Genomic DNA, 19,313 nt, shown 5'->3' on the forward strand with positions numbered 1-19,313 from the left:
TGGGGAAAAAACCCCAAATCGTGGATGAACAAAAGGTGCTATGTATATATCCTGCAATATTATCTTAAGGGAAATAAAACAGAGAGAAAAGGAAATGTTATATGATTGCAAATATGTCATGGCCCAGAAGAGTCCATTTCATGGAGACAGACAGTATAATGGTATTTCTAGGAGTAGAAGGTAGTGAAATGATGCTATTGTTGGGAGGGTTCACAGTTTCTGTTCAGAAACAGAGTTTTGGAGCAGGGACGGTGCTGATAATTGCCCAAGGTAAGTGTTCTTAACTCACTGACAAAATTAGTGGATTTTGTGTTGTGCATATTTTAGCATATTTTCAACAGTCTATAAGAGATGATAAATTGGACAGAAGAGATGAGTGAATTCAGGGACAATTTTTTGAAACCCTGTTCACATTTTGAGGAGTAATACTCTCCTGGGTCCTGATCATAACACACATCCCATATATCACTCAGAAGACAATTTACAGTTAAAACTTCCCGTCTGCTGACTGTGCACATCAGATTTTTCACCTACACTCAGTAACGTGTCTCTGATGGCTTCATTCTAAGCAGAGGGAGAAGAAGCATTTGCAAAAGATCTCCATGACCACTGATGTCCTCAGGAGGCTCCCACTCTACAGGTCTGTAGTGGGGTTAGGGCCACTCCTCATCTGCTCTTCTTTCTTTATTAAGGCAAAATTCAATCTAAAATTCAGCATCTGTCCTGGAGCAAACAGCTCAGAGGCAATTCATGCACTCAGAGCTGTGAGACCCTCACCATGCCTGGTAAAGAATACCTTCACCATCCCAGGTGGTAACCTAGGTTCGTTAAACTGTCATTCTCCATTCTGCACGCTCAGCCATGAACCACTATTGTGCTTCCTAAGGATTTGCCTCTTCTGGATATTTATACAAATGGAAGCATAAAATAAGTAAATATTTACATTTGACAAAAATTTAATATATTAATCACAAGAGTTCTAAATCATGAAGAATACATTTAACAGTATATTTGTACACAGCCCATTATTTAAATGCATAAAAAAATTGAAAACAATTCCCACATCTGACCTGAAAGTAAGTGTGAAATTATGGTAAATTCTATAAAAGCTGTGTAGGTTGAAGCACCTATGTAAACATAAAAACAATTGTCTTGGTCAAGGTTTCCCATTAGTAGAACACAAAATCCAAGATGCACAACTTGGAAGAGGATATGTTTAATCTAGCTTATAGTTTCAGCAGAGTCAGTCCTGCCTGATTTTAACATATTTCAGACAATAGATAGGAGATGATAAAGAGGACAGAAGAGATGAGTGGATTCAGGGACATTTCTGTGACTCTCTGTTGACTTTTTGATGAGTAGTGTGCTCCCGGGTCCTGATCATAACACACATCCCATATATCATTCAAAGGACAAAATTTTCAGTTGAAGCCTCCAGTGTCCTGACCATGCACACTTGTTTTTTCACCTACACTCAGTAACACATCTCTGATCCCTTCATTCTGGGCAGAGGAGGGAGAAGAAGAACCATTTGAGAAATGTTTCCATGACCAGTTATGTCCTCAGGGGGCTCCCACTCTACAGGTCTGTAGTCAGGGGTAGGGAGACTCCTTATCTGTGGTTCTTTCTTTATTAAGGTAAAAGTCAATCTAAAATTCAGCATCTGTCCTGGAGCACACAGCTCAGTGGCATTTCATGCACTCAGGGCTGTGAGACCTTCACTATGCCTGTTAAAGAACACTTCCACAATCCCCAGTGGTAACCTAGGTTCATTAAACTGTCATTCTCCATTGTCCACACTCAGCCACAGACCACTACCATGCTTTCTAAGGTTTTGCCTGTTCTGGGTATTCATATAAATGGAATTATAAAAGTAGGTAAATATTTACATTTTAGAATAATACAGTTCCATTAGTCACAAAATCTCTAAATCAGGGAAGACCACATTTAACAGCATATTTGTGAACATCTCATTTAAAAGGGAAAAAATTGAAAACAATCCAACATCTGAGTAGAAAGTAAGGGTGAAATTATGGTAAATTCTATAAATGCTCTGTAGGTTGAAGCACATATGTAAACATAAAAACAATTGTCTTGGTCAAGCTTTCCCATTAGTAGAATCCAAGACCCACAGCGAGAAGAGGAGAAGTTTAATCTGGCTTATGGTGTCAGGGGAGTCAGTCCTGCCTGGTTCCAAGGGAGGGACACCACAGCAGGAGGGTGTGATGGGGCAAAGCTGCAGAGTTCATGGTGGCCAGGAAGCAGAATAGAGGCACAGTGCGAGGGAGGAAGGGGCCAGAGACCAGATGGAGTACCTAGCGTCATTCCACTATGACCCATACAGATGAGCCCAGAAGTACACTTTACTAATCCCTTGGACAGCTCTCAAGCCCATGAAGGTGACCATGAATATTACTCATCACATAGCAGAAATTTTGTGATATTAAAATTATATGTGATTTACATATGTGCATATATACCGTATTTTGAGGTTATTTCCACCTTTAAAATTCTAACCAAAGTCAAAAAATGGTGAATTTTGTGTAATAGAAATAAACTTTTCTTAGGTATATTTTATAAAATCAACCCCAAAAGACTGAAAAACATAAGAGCAGGGTTTAAAAATACTCACAGGAAGAGACAGAAATCTTAATTCTGTTTTGAAGAACTACTCTGAAAGACAGTTAAACATTCAAGGCATGAAATATTCAACTTCACACTAAGTATCTTCCCCAGGGAAATGAATGCTACAGCTATACAAACACAAGAATGACTGCAGCAAACTTATTTTTAAGACTAAACCTGGAAACAATACACAAGGCCTCAGCTGATGGACGCATGAGGATTTGTGGTTCATTCACACAGCGGGATGTGATGGCTCCACCACTGACAGGGAGCAGCACATGGGAAACCTCACATGGTTATGAGGATTGAAAAAACTCTACTTGCTCCCCCCAAACAAAAACAAAAACACTCTGTATAGTGGGTGGTCACAGAGAGGTCACAGACCTGTCACCTCTAGAAAATACAAAGTGATTCCCAGAGACAAAAAGCAGGTGCATTGCTTAGGATAGAAGGAAGCAATTGTAAGGAGCCATAAGGAAAATTTGGACATGACTTATGAACATATGAGAGGATGTTCACTAGTCCCAGATGCTTCAGAAAGCTCACCTGGAAACACCCAACCATCATGGGCAGCTCAGGCCAGGACTAACCAGACTTAGGCCAGAGGCTCCCAGAGATAAGAGGGAGCCCAGGACAGTTATTCCTAGGCTCAACCACCAGCCACTCAGAGACACTGAGTCCAGGAAAAGTTCAGATACTGGGAAGGTAAGTTCTTACCTGAGAAGCCCTTTGGAACTTGGCCACCTGTGCATTCAAGTCGTGGCCATGAGCAAGCAGCTGAACCTCAGTTTAAAACACTGAAAGAGGGGTGCTGAGTGGGTACAGAATGCATGGTAACTGAGGAGGAAATGGGGGCTCCATGGGAAGGTGACAGCTGTGGTCTTAGCCCCATGAAGACCAGAGGATATGCTGATTCCCAGGGATGACCTTCCACCCCCTCCCCACTGACCCACACTTGTGGAAAGCTGTTCTATTCATTGGAAAGGAGATTGGAGATCGGGGTGTGCTCAGGACAGGAATTCTTGGGGATGGCAAAGTGTCCATGCCCATAGGTATCATTGGAAAGTGGGCCGATGTCATCAAGCTACAAATACACATGAATACACCCTGTGTGAACACACTTTTCTGGGTATTGTCCATGGTCCTGTAAGCAAAACAGGTACAAACACTGCCCTTTTGAGTTTTGATGTTCTCTGGAGGTCACAAAGTCAGCACTGGCAGTAGAACACACATTGTTCATCTCAAAGCAGTTTTTCTGGGTCCCAGGCCTCCCTAGATGTGGGTACAGACCATGCAGGAGGAGTTGTACAAAGACAAAGAGATCTAGGCAAGAGATGTCTGCCTGACCTAGACACTGCAGAAAAGCAGTACAGACACTGATGACCTTTCACTTCTCAGATATTCATGGAGCACCAGTCCTGAGCCCTTGAGTGCAAAAACATGGCAGATATCAGTCTTTGCCTTTGCTGAGCTGACATGCAGTGGGAAAGGACAGGGAGACACTATGTCAGTCTTCCCTGAGGAAGGGAGTGGTGTCATACCAATAAGCAAGGACTGCCTCCTATGGAGCATTCTGTCAGCCTCTCAAGGCTCCCAAGGCCCATAGTGCCACACTGTATTTGGGATACAGTGGGAGCGGATCCTGCCCTTATTGGGCTAGAGGTCCAGGTGCCCTCCCTAAGGTTACTTATGTAGGTAGTGTGTGAAGAGAGGCAAGACCTCTCACTCTGCTGCCTCCCTGTCTGCCTCAGGTCCACATCTCCTGTCCTTGACTCCTCACTGCAGCTGAACTCCAAGGTGGTTACCCAGGCCAAGCTTCTCATGGACCATCTGGAGCCTCCCACTACCCTGGAGCCTAAGTCACAGGTAAGGAGCCCTGGGATGTGGGCTGTGGCCTTTAGGGTAGGGAATGCCCTAGGGAAATCAGCAATGTGTCCAGATGATGGGAGACCCAGGAACATGAGCCCCTCAACAGTCATTTTGGGGCAGCAGACTGGGAGGCTTTACTGGGGCTGTGTTCATGCACACAGCTGCCTCTGAGAGGCAGTGGCAAGGTTTGTTCCTGAGAGGTACCTGGAATATCAGTGATGTTTTCTCCTCCTGCAACTGCAGAAGCAATTCCAGTGCATGGTGAATTTGCACCCACACAGCTCGTGCCAGCTCCACCTGCAGCTCCCTCACCAGCTCTGGCCCCACAGCAAGAGCGAGCACTTGGATTCAGTTCTCCACCAGCTGCAGAGCTGGACCTCCTGGTGGCTCCCCAGCAGGAGTCATCTCTTGAGTTCTACCTGCAGGGAACCCTTGACCCACACCCGCCATTCCCCTCTCTTACAGATTTACTTATCAGTGTATTCATTGCTACCCTTATTTCCCAGAGGTATGGTAGTGATGGAACTAATATAAATAAAGTTTAAGATTTCAGTCATGTTTAAAATAATCAGCCTGGTAGCATTCTGTGTATTCTCAATGTTTTGCAAATTTCACCACTGTGCACTTCCAGAACATTTTCCTCAATTTTGTACAGAAAGGTGTTTTCTTTTTTTCACCATCCTGCTCCATCCCAGCCACCACTCATCTTATGTCCTCATAATTTACCTCTGCTACATTTTCCACATCAATACCATCAAGTTTCTCTTGAGCCAGAGGGTGCTGGATGTGACTTTTTAATGTTGCTTTTTTGTAAGAAGTCAGAATCTTAAGTTAATGTCCTTGGTTAGTCAATCACAGATTCAGTAAATTATCCAGTATTCTTTTCTGGGGCAAGAAATACATATTATGGTTAAATACACAATGCAATATGAGTGAATAATATAGGACATAGTGGCTGTTGTTCCACCCAGGAACAGTGGCCTCCCTCCTAGGTGCTACTCTTTCAGTCTCATTTTAGGGACAGCCTGAGTGTTTTAACTGTTGGGTGGGGAGTGTGTCTCAGGGAACAGCTCCTCATGGATTGCATCTAGGATGTGGAGACAGAGTCCTGTCAAGCTCTATGCAATAGGAAGCAACCACCTTTGTAAATCTCATTTTGTGTGTTAGATTCTTAACAGTGGAATTTTTCAGTCATGGTCATAGAACCTTTGGTAGGACCAGTTACTGTCCATGGGTCTGCATATACATTGTCCAGGCACAGAGCTTCATGATGACCTCTGGCAAATGCAGCTCTGCAAGCTGTGGTGTTCCCATGGGGACACTGCATCCCCATGACATCTCAGCAGACAGCACAACATCATTACATGGCCTCACCTCTGCTTCTTGAAGATGGATGAACATTGCCTACAACTTGACTCACTTTCTCTTACAAATTACTGAATCTCAGACCATTTTGGACAATTGGGGCTTAAGGTTCCTAGGGGAATTTTCTTCCATATTGCCCCAAGATAGTTGTAGAATCCTCTTGATTGAGCTTCTTCACAATGTAATAAGTTTTGTATTTATGTAGGAGGGTTGAACTGAGGGCGTTCCCACAGAGTGACATCCCCAGCTCCTTTTAGTTTTTGAAATATAAATTTGACACCAAGTCTCACTGTGCAGCTAAGTTGTTTAGTCTGGGTTCAAATATGTGACCCTCTTGCCCTAGTCTGGTAGAGCATGGGGATTATAGAGACTCAAACCTCAACTGATTTCTCTAGGCATTTTTAAAAAACCAACTCCAAATCTACTGCTATAGTCTGGCTGACCACCCTTAGAACATGGTTGATTGCTATCTCTCTCCAGGCTGTACCCAGGGGTCATTCTATGAGATGTCAATAACTTTCTGCACTTGAGGCTAAAATGCCAATACATAGAAGCAATTGCATTGCTTAGGGAACATAAGGATGGCCAAACTGATGAACTTCTGTCTCCTCACGATGCCACCAGGAAAACATGTCCAGAGGTGAGTGTCATTTCCACAACCAGGCAGGAGGAACCAGCCCAGTGTGCACTGTATTCACCTCCATCCCAACCCTTCCCAGATTTCTCCTCTATTTCTATACATTATGTACCTGGGATACCAGCTGCCAATTTTCACAAATGTCATCTGATACCTCTGATGATGTCCCTAGCAAGCAGATAACAGTATGACCTCTATAGTGCATGTTTTACCTAGGTTTACATAGGAAGTCAGAAGGAGCACGTCTTTTTCCTCAGAAAAGGCACCCTGGCTACACTGCTCTTTTTTCTTTCCTATGCAGAAACTTTGCCTCCTACCAAGGAGCCCTTGCCTCGGTGAAGCTGTTCTCTTCACTGTGAAGGACACCAGAGAATCATTTCATGGGCTTCTATGGTATGCAGAGCAGTAATCTCTGGGGGATACCAGAGGACACAGACATCATGGAAGGAGCTAGAGGATGCTTTAAATCATGAGTGTACCAGGCACTGACCATGAATAATGCCAAGAGCAGATGCAACCATTGGTCTCCTGTGCTTTCATTTTGTCCAGGCTCACAATCAACTTGGACCAAATACTACCAATATTATAGACTATGTTCCTGGCCTCTGTACATGGGGACACAAAATAGAGGAGGGATGTCATGGGAAGGCACACAGAATGGAGTGATGCATCAGTATATGAACTGAGGATGAACGAAAGGCAGGCAGGACACACTCCATCTGCACTTCTCAGATAGTTAGAGAGCAGCACCCAGTAGAGTACCCATGAGTAGAGTAACACTGAATACACCACTCTCTTTCTCACAGAGGCAACATGCCATGAGGTCGGGAAAGGGAGATGCATTTCAGGCTTCCTGAAGAATGGAGGACAGGTGGTCACAGCACTGTCCAGGGACTTCCATTAGCACATGAGGGCTGCCTGAGTCAGCATTGCCCCATTCAGGGCACAGTGATGGCTGGTGCTGGGCACTCGGTAGCTGGAGCAAGAGGCTGGTGTCCAACTCCACAGGATGCCTTGGGAGGGCAGTTTGGGAGGGAGGCTGGACCTATACTGCTGCTTACAATTGTCCTCCCTAGGACCAGTGCTTCCTTTACTGACGCCTGGAAGGTGCTGCTTACCAAGTTGGGACACCCAGTCCAAATTAAACTGAGTCTTTTGGAACAACCTGAACTCACTGAAGATGAGAACTACAGTGAGCAAGGTTTGGCCTTGTTCTATTATTCTCTGTGGAGGGCATGTGTAACTTTACATGCAGAAAGACTCTCAAACTTGGGGCCTTCTGCAACAATGAGGCATGTTCAAGTGAGTGGGGTGAGGCATAACAGGAAACTTTTCTCGGGTGGATTTGTGCACAGAATTGTCTTTGAGAGGCCTTGGGAGGCTTTGGGGCCTGCAAGGATCAAGGAGAGTTGGTGATTTCTCTCCCTTCTCTGAGGCAGGGCTCGTACCTGACTGAGCTCAAGTCCTATTTGCTGAGCTTGTATGAGCTCCACCTCCAGTGACCTCACCAGCTCTGGGATCAATGTGAAAGCTATGCCCAGTTCAGTACCAGCACTTCATGAATTTCAGAGCTGGGGCTGTTGCTGGCACCATGGTAGACATCCTGAGCTCTGCATAAGGCCAAGTCCTGTAAAGTATTGTCTTTCCCTCCCCTTCCCTTGTAACCCTTGTATTTCTTTCAGTTTGCATTTCTACTCTTATGTAATTCTTCTAAACATTACACTCTAAGTTAATTTAAATTAACAGTTAAGATTTTATTAGTTTCAACATGTTCAACTCAGTAGCCCTATCATAAGCACATCGCCAATTTGTACAATATTCACATCTGTCGAGTTTCAGCTTTCTGCTGTTTTGGACCCATCCATAGCCCTGTACTCTCCTGCTAGTCCCCATGTGCTTCTAACATTTCTCTCGATGTGATTAGCTACTCTGAGTCTTTCGTATCAATGCATCAGATTCTGTTTGTCCAAACATTACTGGTGGAGACTGGCTGCTATTGCTCTTTGAAATAAGAGAAAACTCCAGACAGACAAAGTCTACAGGGAAAATGTAGAGACAATTGTGTATATACTTATCTTTTCATGTTGGAAAAGCTTTCCCATGATTTCAGTGACAAAACAGAGATTGAAAGTTCTGATACATGGCATTTGAAAAACAGAAACAAGACTAATGTAAAGACCACAGCAGGAAACTTTTCTGTACAATCAATATTCAGATAGATGATTGTTATTACAGGTGTGAAAGATGTCTCAAAAGTACACTTTATGAGAGAAATGACGCATTCTTTTAACTCAAAGGCAATCATCATACATGGCCAACAAGTACAGAAAATATTGAGCCTCCCAAAGCTGAAGCATGCAGGGGACAGATCCCTGAGATGTGCTGTGTCCCAATTTGATGGCAGGTTCTAAGGCAGATGCTGAACAGCACACATGAAATTATGGGGTGCAGAGCAGAACCTTGACACACAGCTCCCATCAGAGCTACACACTGGTGTCGCTGGAGCATGCAGGGCTAAGAACAGTGATTTCTCCCAGAGAGAAACTTGCACAACTTTTCAAGATTTCTCTTCAAGAGTTTGATTCACAGTACTTGTTTGAAGCAGAAAGGAACTGGGACCCTCCCTAGCCTCCACATAGAGGGTGTACAGAAGAGCTACCTGGAGGATATTGTGCATGGTTGCTGGAACTAACTGGCCCCAGGGCCACAGAGGTGAAGTCTAGGAACTGACAACCTCATGGTAGCACAAGGCTTTCCAAGAACCAGCCAGTGAACAGGGAGTCTCTACTGCAATCCAATGCTTCCCAAAACCAAGACCAGCTTGGGGAAAGGACATTTGGATGTCAGGGTGGCCAGTCAATTAATGAGCAGCCCTTCCTGGTACAGCTGTGCAAAGCATCTCCCTCTGGGGATAACGAACCAGCAGGTCCAACTCACTGCCTTTTTCAGGTCTGGCAGCAAGGAAGTCACACAGAAGCACACCAACACAGTTGAAGTTTTCTCTAACTAAATTGTTTAGCTTCCTTTGAAGAAATGATTGAAAATGCACAGGTCTGGAGAAACAAGGCTGACAAAAGTGCTCTGCATGTTGTGTAAATAAACTAGCCCTTGACAAGACATGGGAATAATGCCTATGAATTGGTCTACAATGGCAGAGGCATAAAATCTCATGCAAGAAGATTCCATAAATGCAAAAGAAAATGGCAAATAAATGATACATGTACATGATTTTCCTTTGGAAGGATAATCCCTGCAACAACCTGGATTTACCAAGCCACATCAGTAAACCCAGGGCAAAACCTACCACACCATTCCATCACCCAGCAGTGAAGGCTCAGCAGCTCTGCTCCCTGCTTGTTGCAGCTGCTGGTTGACTATTTCTAGGTGTTTCTATCTGCACAAGCCATCTGCCCCTCTCTCAGCTCATGACTGCCAGGGTGTGGGCTGGACTATATGTTTACATAAAATCCCATCATGATTTCAGGATGGGTAGCAGCCTCTTGTCTACTGGAACTTATTTTTCAAGTTTGGGCATAAGAAACCTTAGACAATGTGCTTATCCAGTTGAGGGGAAGTGAAATTGTTTGAAATAAATGCAGAAAACTCATTTTGTCAGTGGCAGATGCAGTTGGTACTGAAGCCTATATTTTGGAGGTAAAAAGACACGAGTCAAGGTTTTCTCTTCAAGGTGCTAGAAGGCAAAGAAATATCCCCAAATTCAGTTTCTGCTTTGTTTCCACCATGCTATGAAGCTGCAGATTGGATTCTGAGCATTCAAGCATATGGGTTTGAAGTGCAGTAGAAATTTGTAAGAGCTTCTGTTAACTGGGGCATGAAAAGACAAATAAAGGGTTTTTGCAAAATGCAATTTTAAATATATGTTTAAATAAAAAAAGAAACCACTAAAACAAGAACAAAAAGAAAAGGTAGTGACAATTTTGTGTATTGTTCCAATGCCAAAGCCTCAGTCAAAATTTGCAGACTGGAAGGGTCAGTGTGGTCAGTGATCTTTGTGTATGTGGGGCTGAGAGTGTGCCCCACCCACTATGCCAGCTGAACACATGGCAGCACCTGAAGCCTAGTGGAGGTTGAGCCCAAGACTCAGGAACTGAGGATCCTGGCACTGAGGAGGCAGAGACTTGGCTGCACCCTGGCAGGGCTGCAGCATGGATACAGTGGGGGAAAGGGGTGTAAGGCAGGCAGTGCTGGGCTCCTCTGCATGCTGCTCACTCCCTGAGCTGCCTGGAAGCAGGATGATTCAGGACTTCCTTGCTGGAAAAACAAACACTGAACCAAATCTCTTGCTGTGCTCTGGCAGTAGCAGGCACAGATGCGCATGGTGACTTCTAGGGTGGCTTCTAGCACCACTACACTGTGGAATGGCTCTGCATGACCTCGTGTGTTAGAGATAGTGATAAACAGAGTGTTGCCTTTCTGAATATCAAGACTCCTTTACACACACACACACACACACACACACACACACACACACATATAGATAGATATTCGAAGTATGTACTGTGAATTTCATTGTATGTAATGTAATTAAATCATCCATTTTCACTTACCTATTCAAGAAATTAGCCACTATTTGTTCTTAACTAAACTGAATAGAAGTAACATTGAATAGAGCACTATAGTTAACTCAATGGTATAAGAAAATGGACAAAAAAGAAATAGGCATACCCCCAGGATCATGGTCTGCCATCGATGAGCCCCTCTCTCCTGCCTCACCTTCTGCGTGGGCCTCTGTGTCTTCACTGCTGGGTAGAGAGAGGGCCAGGCCATAAACTCTCTTTCATCTCAGGTAACACCGGGGGCATGGCCTGAGACATGGCCTTCTTGCCGCATTTTCAGTGGCTGTAATTTCATAATTGATGCAGCAGCTCTGCTGTGGTACATTCAGTGGTTTCTAACTATTCACAGCTAAGCTGAGTAAGAAGAGAATATGGGTGTTGTCAGCCTCATTCTTTATAATGAAGCCTTAGATGCTGAATTTCCAGGTTAAATGTATACAAGTTGAGTTTCATAGTCACAGATTTCACACCTGTAGTTTCTACATAGAGTGGCAGACTGGAAGAGGAAGCCCAAAGCTGTGCAGATCTCGGTTGAGATTTGAAGGTGGGGAAGATGGACCAGGCAGAGGTGCTGGACACCATGACACCTAGCCGGAACCATGGCAAGAAAGGCCCAGATTCAGGGCTGCTAATTCATGAGTGAGCTTCTCAGCAAAGCAGCACAGCTTGCAGGCTGGACAGGAGATGGCTGGAATGGCGCTGCTGCCAGAGCTCCTCCCTGCAGGCCTAAGGCCCCTTATCTCCCTCAGGGGACCTTTGTTCAAGAAGGTCATCCTGTTACAGAGCCCAATTTGACTGAAAGTCTTCCACTCAGGTGCAGATCTCAACTGCCTCATGTGGACTCACCACAGCTGTGGAGCAGTTCAGAAAATGGGGACACTGCAGGCTGGTCAAGGTATGGAGCCTGAAATAAGAGACAGGCTCATGACTGCTACAGTTTCCTTCAGTAGAAGCAGCATGATGAGAATATTTTGCTTAAAAGACTAAATAACTGAAAATAGTCACAAGAATATTCACTGTAGGGTTAGTTTGAGGATACCAAAGAAAATGGCTGCATCCCTAAGTAAAATGAAATATGACCCTTAATGAATGTGTGGTTTCCTTTGATGTCACTGACCCACAGACATTAAGGACAGACACACTGATGAACAGAGCAAAAATTAGAAAGAAAAATCAATATCCAAAAGCCAAAACAAACCCTTGGAAAGTAGGACAGCAGGGAAAATAATGTTTTACACTGGCCTGGCCTTCTGTAGGGCAGCGTGCCCCAAGTAGCTTTAACTTTCACACCTTTCTGGGGGTCTGAATTCAAATAATAATCAAATTCTGGGAAGGATCAAATAAAAAGAGAATGTGCTCCAAGGACACCAAACCTCAGTCCCAGTGCAGAAGGCAATTATGCTGATGCTCTGAAGCACATGCTGACCACAGTTAAAAAGCACAGAATCTACAACACTGGTAATGGGATTTTCAGTCTTATTCTGTGAAAGAAAATGCAGGCTAGGAAGGGAGCAGATAGCTTAAGTAGATTGACTCTTTCTGCAAAGTGTCTAAAAACTGAAGCTGAACATTTTATTCCATGAATACACAACATTGCTATCAATTGCCAATGCAGGATTATATACACCTGTAATCCCAGCACTCTGGGAGGGTGAGAAAGAATGAGGAAAGATTTAAGCCTAGCCTGGGAAACTTAGAAAATTAGTGAGACCATGTATTAAAATTTGTAAATAATTTTACATATGTATGAAAATATCCATCATTTAGAAATTCCAGAAATCCCAGTGCAAGGTACGTTAACCACTAGTACTCTATAATAATTTTTATGATTTTATACACTCAAAAAGAGTATCTTTATGAGATGCTTATTATTATTTCAAAAAAGGTAGTAATCCCTCTATCAAATTCTTGTTCAAAATATAAATTTAGGACAGAAAAAATAAGAATGATCAAATTCTCTTCATACTGAGCTACTCATATCCTAAGAGGGTATATTAAGTAGCATATCTGCACTCATTTCAGTAAAAACTTTAAAAAATTAAAACAATGCAAACACCAGGCAGAACATCAATGCCTACATGATGGTAAATCTGATGCTAGTTGTGGTGACTAAAACACATATTCAAGAAAACCTCACAAAGATTTGATTTCTCAGTTGACAGGTGACTTTTGACTTTTCATTTTTATATTATTTTGTCTTTCTTTCTTTCTTTCTTTCTTTCTTTGATTTTGTTTTTAGAAAGGGTTTTGCTATGCAGTTCAGGCTGGTCGTCATCTTATCTTGTAGCCCAGGATGACCTCAAACTCACTACAATCCCCCTGCCTCAACCTTCTGAGTACTGGAATGATAGGCGTGCACCAACATCCCTGACTGAGTTTTCCTTTTTAAATTTTCTCCAAAGCAAAATTAGTCAGATTATGTTATATTCTTATATTTTCTCAGGTTGATTATTCAAATTCAAATCAGAAAGCACTGAAAACATGCTGAAGGAGTTTCAAAATCCTAACCAACACATAACATAGTGGAACATAACATAGCATGGCATAGTATAGCATAATAAAACAAAACAAAACAAAAACCAACCACTTAACTCTGCTTGAATCAACTGCTTCCAAAGATACTTTAAGAATTTCTAAGGTAGCCAGACAACAGAAATATGATCCACTAATTTCACATTCAAGCACTTTTCTTTGAAATAAAAGTGTATATACACACAAGAACATGAATAAAACTGGCTGTGGTACCCTGCTTTCAAGAATCAAGCCATAAACAGAACAAATCCCCATCAGCACATAGATGACACATGCATGAACAAGTCGCAGTTGTTTGGTTCAGCCCCATAATAGCAGGTGGTGACAGCACAGGAGGAGCCCAGCACGGAGACACTGCTTGAAGTATACCAAGCAAAGAGCATTGCCACTAAAGAGGCTCAGCACCATCACCTACAGGAAAGGCAAACTACCCAGGAGGGACACAAAGCTCATGGTCTGTTTGGGATGGGAGGACAGGAAATGAAAGCAGCTGCTAGCAGACAAGTTCCCCAGAAGTGACACACATGTGTCCTTCATCCACATGGGGCAATGGCATTCATGGCCTTGCAAAGCCTTAACTTGCTCTCACGACCTGCTGTCCCCCCTCACAGGCTGTCAAAATATGGAGCACTACAGTGTGTGGCTGAGGTAAACATCCAAGGACTCATAAGTAATCATTCATAGGCATGTGAGAGCAAGACTTGCTAGGAATCCTCCTCCCGTGGACATGTGGGGGTTTTAACATGAAACATTCACATCCTTCAAGGAAAAGTATTATGGGCAATCTGGGAACATCTCCATGCTCCCTAATGGAACTGAAACGAAACTAACATATGCCCAGGAAAGCAAGTCACCTGAAAATGTGACATATCTCTAAGTGAAGACACTGAACACCTCATCTTCAGAGACAAGGGACCCTTTGGATGGAATTGTGTGCTTGGCACCATGCCTGCCACATCTGAAGCATCTACATGTTTGCTGCATTTAAATTTTCAAAGTGTAGCAAAATGTAAAACCACACTCAGTTTTCCAGTTTTTCACCTGCTGTTTCTAAGGAAAACAGATTTATTCCACAATAAAAATAAATTGGGCTTTAGAGGGGGCAGCCCAGCTATAGACCCTAGCGTGTAACCTCATTTGCTTGGCAACAGATCTAAACAGAACTCTGAAGGATCTGGTCACCAAGCACCTTGATCTGGTGACAGTGGCCTTCACAGGCACTTGGCTAGAGAGAGTGATCAGTCAATATGTTATGCTGCTTTCCTAGGTCTCAAAACCCCAGCCTCAGGACTTGCCATGGGAAAACTACCTGGGAACAAGTGAGAGGATGGTTCACTCAGCCAAGATACTTCAGGATGCTCACCGGGAACTGCCCAACCATCAAAGGCAGCACAGGACAGGATTCACCAGGCCCAGTCTCCAGGCACCCAGATAGAAGAGGGAGCCTAGGCCAGATGTCCCTAGGCTCTGCCACCAGCCACTCAGAGACACAGACTCCAGGACAAGGCTATTTAGGCTTGGCCACCACTGTAAATCTGCATAAACAATTCCCTCCCTAGGTCATCATTGTGAGGGGGTCTGAGGACAGGCACTGAGGGCAGATGCTCCTGCGCAGGGACAGGGAAACTGAGCCTGGGCCACTGTCATGTTCACATTTCCATCTAGGACAGGGCTGGCAGGAGGAGAAGGGCAGCAGTCATGTTTATCCACAGCCTCCAGAGTCATCTCCTGTCCTCCTGGGTAGAAGTCTGGGATAGTGCTTTTTGTCTTTGAGGAACATAAGTTTATGTTGTTTAACGAAGTAAATCCTGTGGTTTCTCAGAGCCTCAGGCTTTCTCCAGGCTTCGGGGCTCTGGCCCAACAGAGCTGTACACAGGACATGGGCATGGAGCTGGCCCCTGGGCCCTGTGTGACATGTCCCTGCTCCAAACATGGTACCCAGAATAACAATAGATATCTGCCCTGGTGCAGGTTGTGTCAACAGAAGGGACTGTATAGCGGCCCATAGAGTACTGAGGTGAATTTAGGGTCAGATTAACCGTTTAAGTACATCCATCCAGGACTTGTCAAACACTGTGCACCTGTGGTTCTTCTCTCAAGGAATCTAGACTCCAAGTGCTCAAATACCATATGCTCTCTACTCAGCTTCTACCTTGTCACAGGCAAGATCATTGTACACACATTGGTGGAGAAGGGAAAATGGGATACAAACACAAAGACACTTCATTTCTTGGCGTGATTTGAATTCTGCCCTTGTATCTCATTTTCAGCCCTAAGCCTGGTGTTCATGGACCATTAGCTGGCTGCCTCTCCACCCTATCCCCAGCTCTTACACATCATCAACTCACCAGAGATGTGCTTACCTCAAATGTCAGTCCACTCTGTCCATTTCTCTGGTGCTTGTCTTACAGGAATTTTTCAGGAACCACATTTCCTTTCATAGGAGCCTCAGGGCTAAATGAGCACAAGAAAAGAAAAGTTAACACAGCTGCTCACCTTCCATGGCTATGGAAGAGTAGCTTAATTCCTTCCTGTGGACATTCTATTGGGAAACTGGGGAACATTGTGTGGGGCCTCATTAATGGATCTGGACATCTAGAATGATCCTCCATTTTCTCATCTCTAAAATTGGAGGCCATCTTAAAACTCATAGGTTTTGTTAATGCATAGACTTCTTTTCTGCCTCTCCTCTATCGAGGTGATGTGAGCATGGTAATATTCCTTAGTGAGCCCTGTAGCACAAGCCTCTGTGGACAATTTAGAGTGTGGGCTTTGCTTCAGCTCCAACCCTTCTGAGAAGTCATGTGCACGACACCAATTCCATGTCTCCCCACTGTCTCATCACAGATTGGAAGTCAGCCAGCAGAGAGCCTGGCAGATGTCTGTACAGGAAGCCAGATGCAGGCAGATGGACCTCACAGCCTGAAGGAGACTCCAGACTTAGCCTTCCTGGACAGCTGCCCCAGGTCAGGCCATTCCTCGCTGGCTTCCTCCATGGCTGACATCTCAGCCCTGCAGGCACCAAAGCTGAGAATGTGAGTTCTTACATTAGCAGCCCAGTGAGACTAGGCCACCTGGAGATTCAGTTCCTGGCCATGTGCAAGTTGATCACTCAACCCCAGTTTACAATGCTGAACGATGAGGTGCTGAGTGTATTGAGAACTCAGGGTCACTGGGGATGAAATGGGCGCTCCATGCAAAGTGGTTAGCTGTGGCATTGGCCCCATGAAGACATACAGTAGAGGCTGTGCTGATTCCCATGAATGATCTTCCATCCCCTTAGTGACCAACACTTGGGGGAAGCTTTCTATTCTTTGGAAAGGAGATTGGAGTGTCACTATATGGGCCTCAGGGTTTGTTCAACACAGGAAACCCTGAGTACAGCAAAAAATCCATGACTGTCACATATCATGGAAGAGCAAATAGGTTTAATTATGCTACAAATACACATGAAGACACGCTGTGTGCAGACACATTTCTGGGTATTGGCCGTGACCTTGTAAGCAGAGCAGATGCAACTCCTGCCCATTTGATTTACAATGTTCTTTGGAGGCCACAGAGTCACCATTTGCAGCAGAACAAATATTGCTCACCTAAAAGCCATTTTTCTGGACCCCAGGCCTCCCTCAGTGTGGGTATAGACCATGCATAAGTGGGCAAGCCATGGATCATAGCCTAAGCTAGAGACTGCCGAGAGGCAAGACAGATACCGACTGACCTCTCACTTCTCAGATATTCGTGGAGCAGAAGCCCTGATCCATTGAGTGCAATGAAATGGCATATAGCAGTCACTGCCTTCAACAAGCTGACTGCACTGGGGAGGGGCAAGGAGACAACGTGTCAGAAAGTCCAAGTGTGCTACAAATATGCAAGGTCTCCCTCTCACAGAGACTTCTTTCAGCCACTAAGGGCTCCTTGGGACCAAAGTGCCCCACTCTGGGTGGGAGAGGCTGTGGCTGGATGCTTTACATATTGGGCAGAAGGCCTACACACCCCTCCCTACAGATGAGTTGCCTAGGTATATCACGACTCTCACTCAACTGGCTCCCTTCTGCCCCAGGTCCACATCTTCTGTGCTTGACTCTTCATTGGAACTGTACTTCCATGTAGATCCCCAGGCTAAGTTTCTTCAGGAACACCTAGCGCATCCTGAATGTCCCAAGCCTGAGCTCCAGAGTTTATGGGCTTGTGGGCAGGGGATATGCCTTAGGGTTAGGGTTAGGGTTAGGGTTAGGGTTAGGGTTAGGGTTAGGGTTAGGGTAAAGTGGTTTTCTGTAAGGCTTGAAATTGTTCACTCCAACCTCATCTTAACCTGAAGGTTTGTGCTGAAAAATTTGCCTTAATAGTAATCATAGTCTTTCCTGGACAGGTGAGTTGTGTCTTTTCTCTCACAGTTTTAGTATTCTCTTTTTAAGCTGTATGTCTGGGATCTTCATTATTATATGTTTGACCATAGACTTATGTTTGTTATGACTGTTTTGCACTTTGTGTGTCTCACTTTTTTGTATATCAGGCTTTTCTTCATGTTTGGAAATTTTTCTGTTATTTTTTTATGTGAATAGCTTAGTTATGTCATTTGCATTGACTCCTGCATCTTCACTGATGTCTATTAGTCTTACATTGCTTCTCTTGGCATCATGTTGAAGCTGCTGGATTGTCATTTCATGATGCTTTGCTATTTTTATATGTTCTACACTTTCATGATCACTCCCTGCAATACTGTCCTCAAATTATGAAATTCTATCCTCTGCTTCATTTAAATGGTTTTGCCAGCTTTCAATATTTTTTTTGTTGCTTGAATATCTCTTTGAAAATGTTTCATAGATTCTGATTGTTTTCTAAATTGTTCATTCATAGTTTCAATTTACCATGCTCCTGTATTTTTTTTTGTTTTATCTGTTTCTTCTCTAACTATGTTGAGAAACTTGTTTACTACATCTGTTATTTCTTTACATGAGACATTATTTCTAATTTGATTTCCTCTATAGCTTCATGGATCTGTTTCTTTACTTCATTTGCTATCTTTTGAAGTTTCTGATTTATGTCTTTTAAAGTCCTCTATTTCAATGTCAGTTGGTCTTGCTCCTGATGGACTAGATGTTTGAGATTGCATTTTGCCCTTTCTTTTTGTCATTTTCCCATGGGTATAACATCCATGGTGGGACTGTTTCACTGACATTTTGCTTTAGCTCTTTTGGCCGCTCCCATATTCCAAAGCTGTCTAGATTGTGCACATGTATTATGGGTAGAGAGGAACAGTCCTCTGAGTCCCTCTGCTTGGGCTAGGGGCTCCTCTACCTCCGTCTTCTGTCAATTCATAGGCCTGTCACGCAATACCAGGGAACTCTCACAAGAACTGTCCTAGTCATGGGGCCTTAACTTCAGGAGAAGTCAGTACTCCCTGGGTCATGCAGTGTAACTTCCACAGGAGCCAGCTGTGATTCCAAGTCCTCCAGCGGACTCAGAATTCTAGCACTTCTAAGGCCTTCAACATGCCCTTGGCCATCACATGAACACTTTCCAGTTTCTAAATGCCTCCTATCATTGTCAATTATCAGATAAGTGAATATTCATCCCACAAGAGAAACCCTGTAGATGTTTTGAAGAGCACAAAGGAGACTTTCATTTTTGTTCAAAACATGCTGGTATTGGTGAGGAAGTTCACGAAGGAAATTTCTTCTGTCTTGCTTGTGGTACATTCACTTCAG

At 43.9% G+C, this 19,313-nt stretch overlaps 1 protein-coding gene across 2 annotated transcripts in view; it reads right to left on the reverse strand.

Annotated features, from left to right (window-relative positions):
* Positions 1-19,313, reverse strand: part of LOC134474689 (zinc finger protein 709-like) — a 167,143-nt gene that overhangs the window by 10,096 nt on the left and 137,734 nt on the right. For both annotated transcript variants that reach the window (XR_010045564.1, XR_010045563.1), the window contains one exon: positions 15,969-16,059. The gene's annotated coding sequence lies outside the window, so the exon portion shown is untranslated. The remainder of the gene's footprint in view (positions 1-15,968; positions 16,060-19,313) is intronic.

The sequence above is a fragment of the Cavia porcellus genome, unplaced genomic scaffold (assembly GCF_034190915.1).
Source record: "Cavia porcellus strain 051 isolate PalLab524CR breed Dunkin Hartley unplaced genomic scaffold, mCavPor4.1 scaffold_35, whole genome shotgun sequence".
Lineage (NCBI taxonomy): Eukaryota > Metazoa > Chordata > Mammalia > Rodentia > Caviidae > Cavia > Cavia porcellus.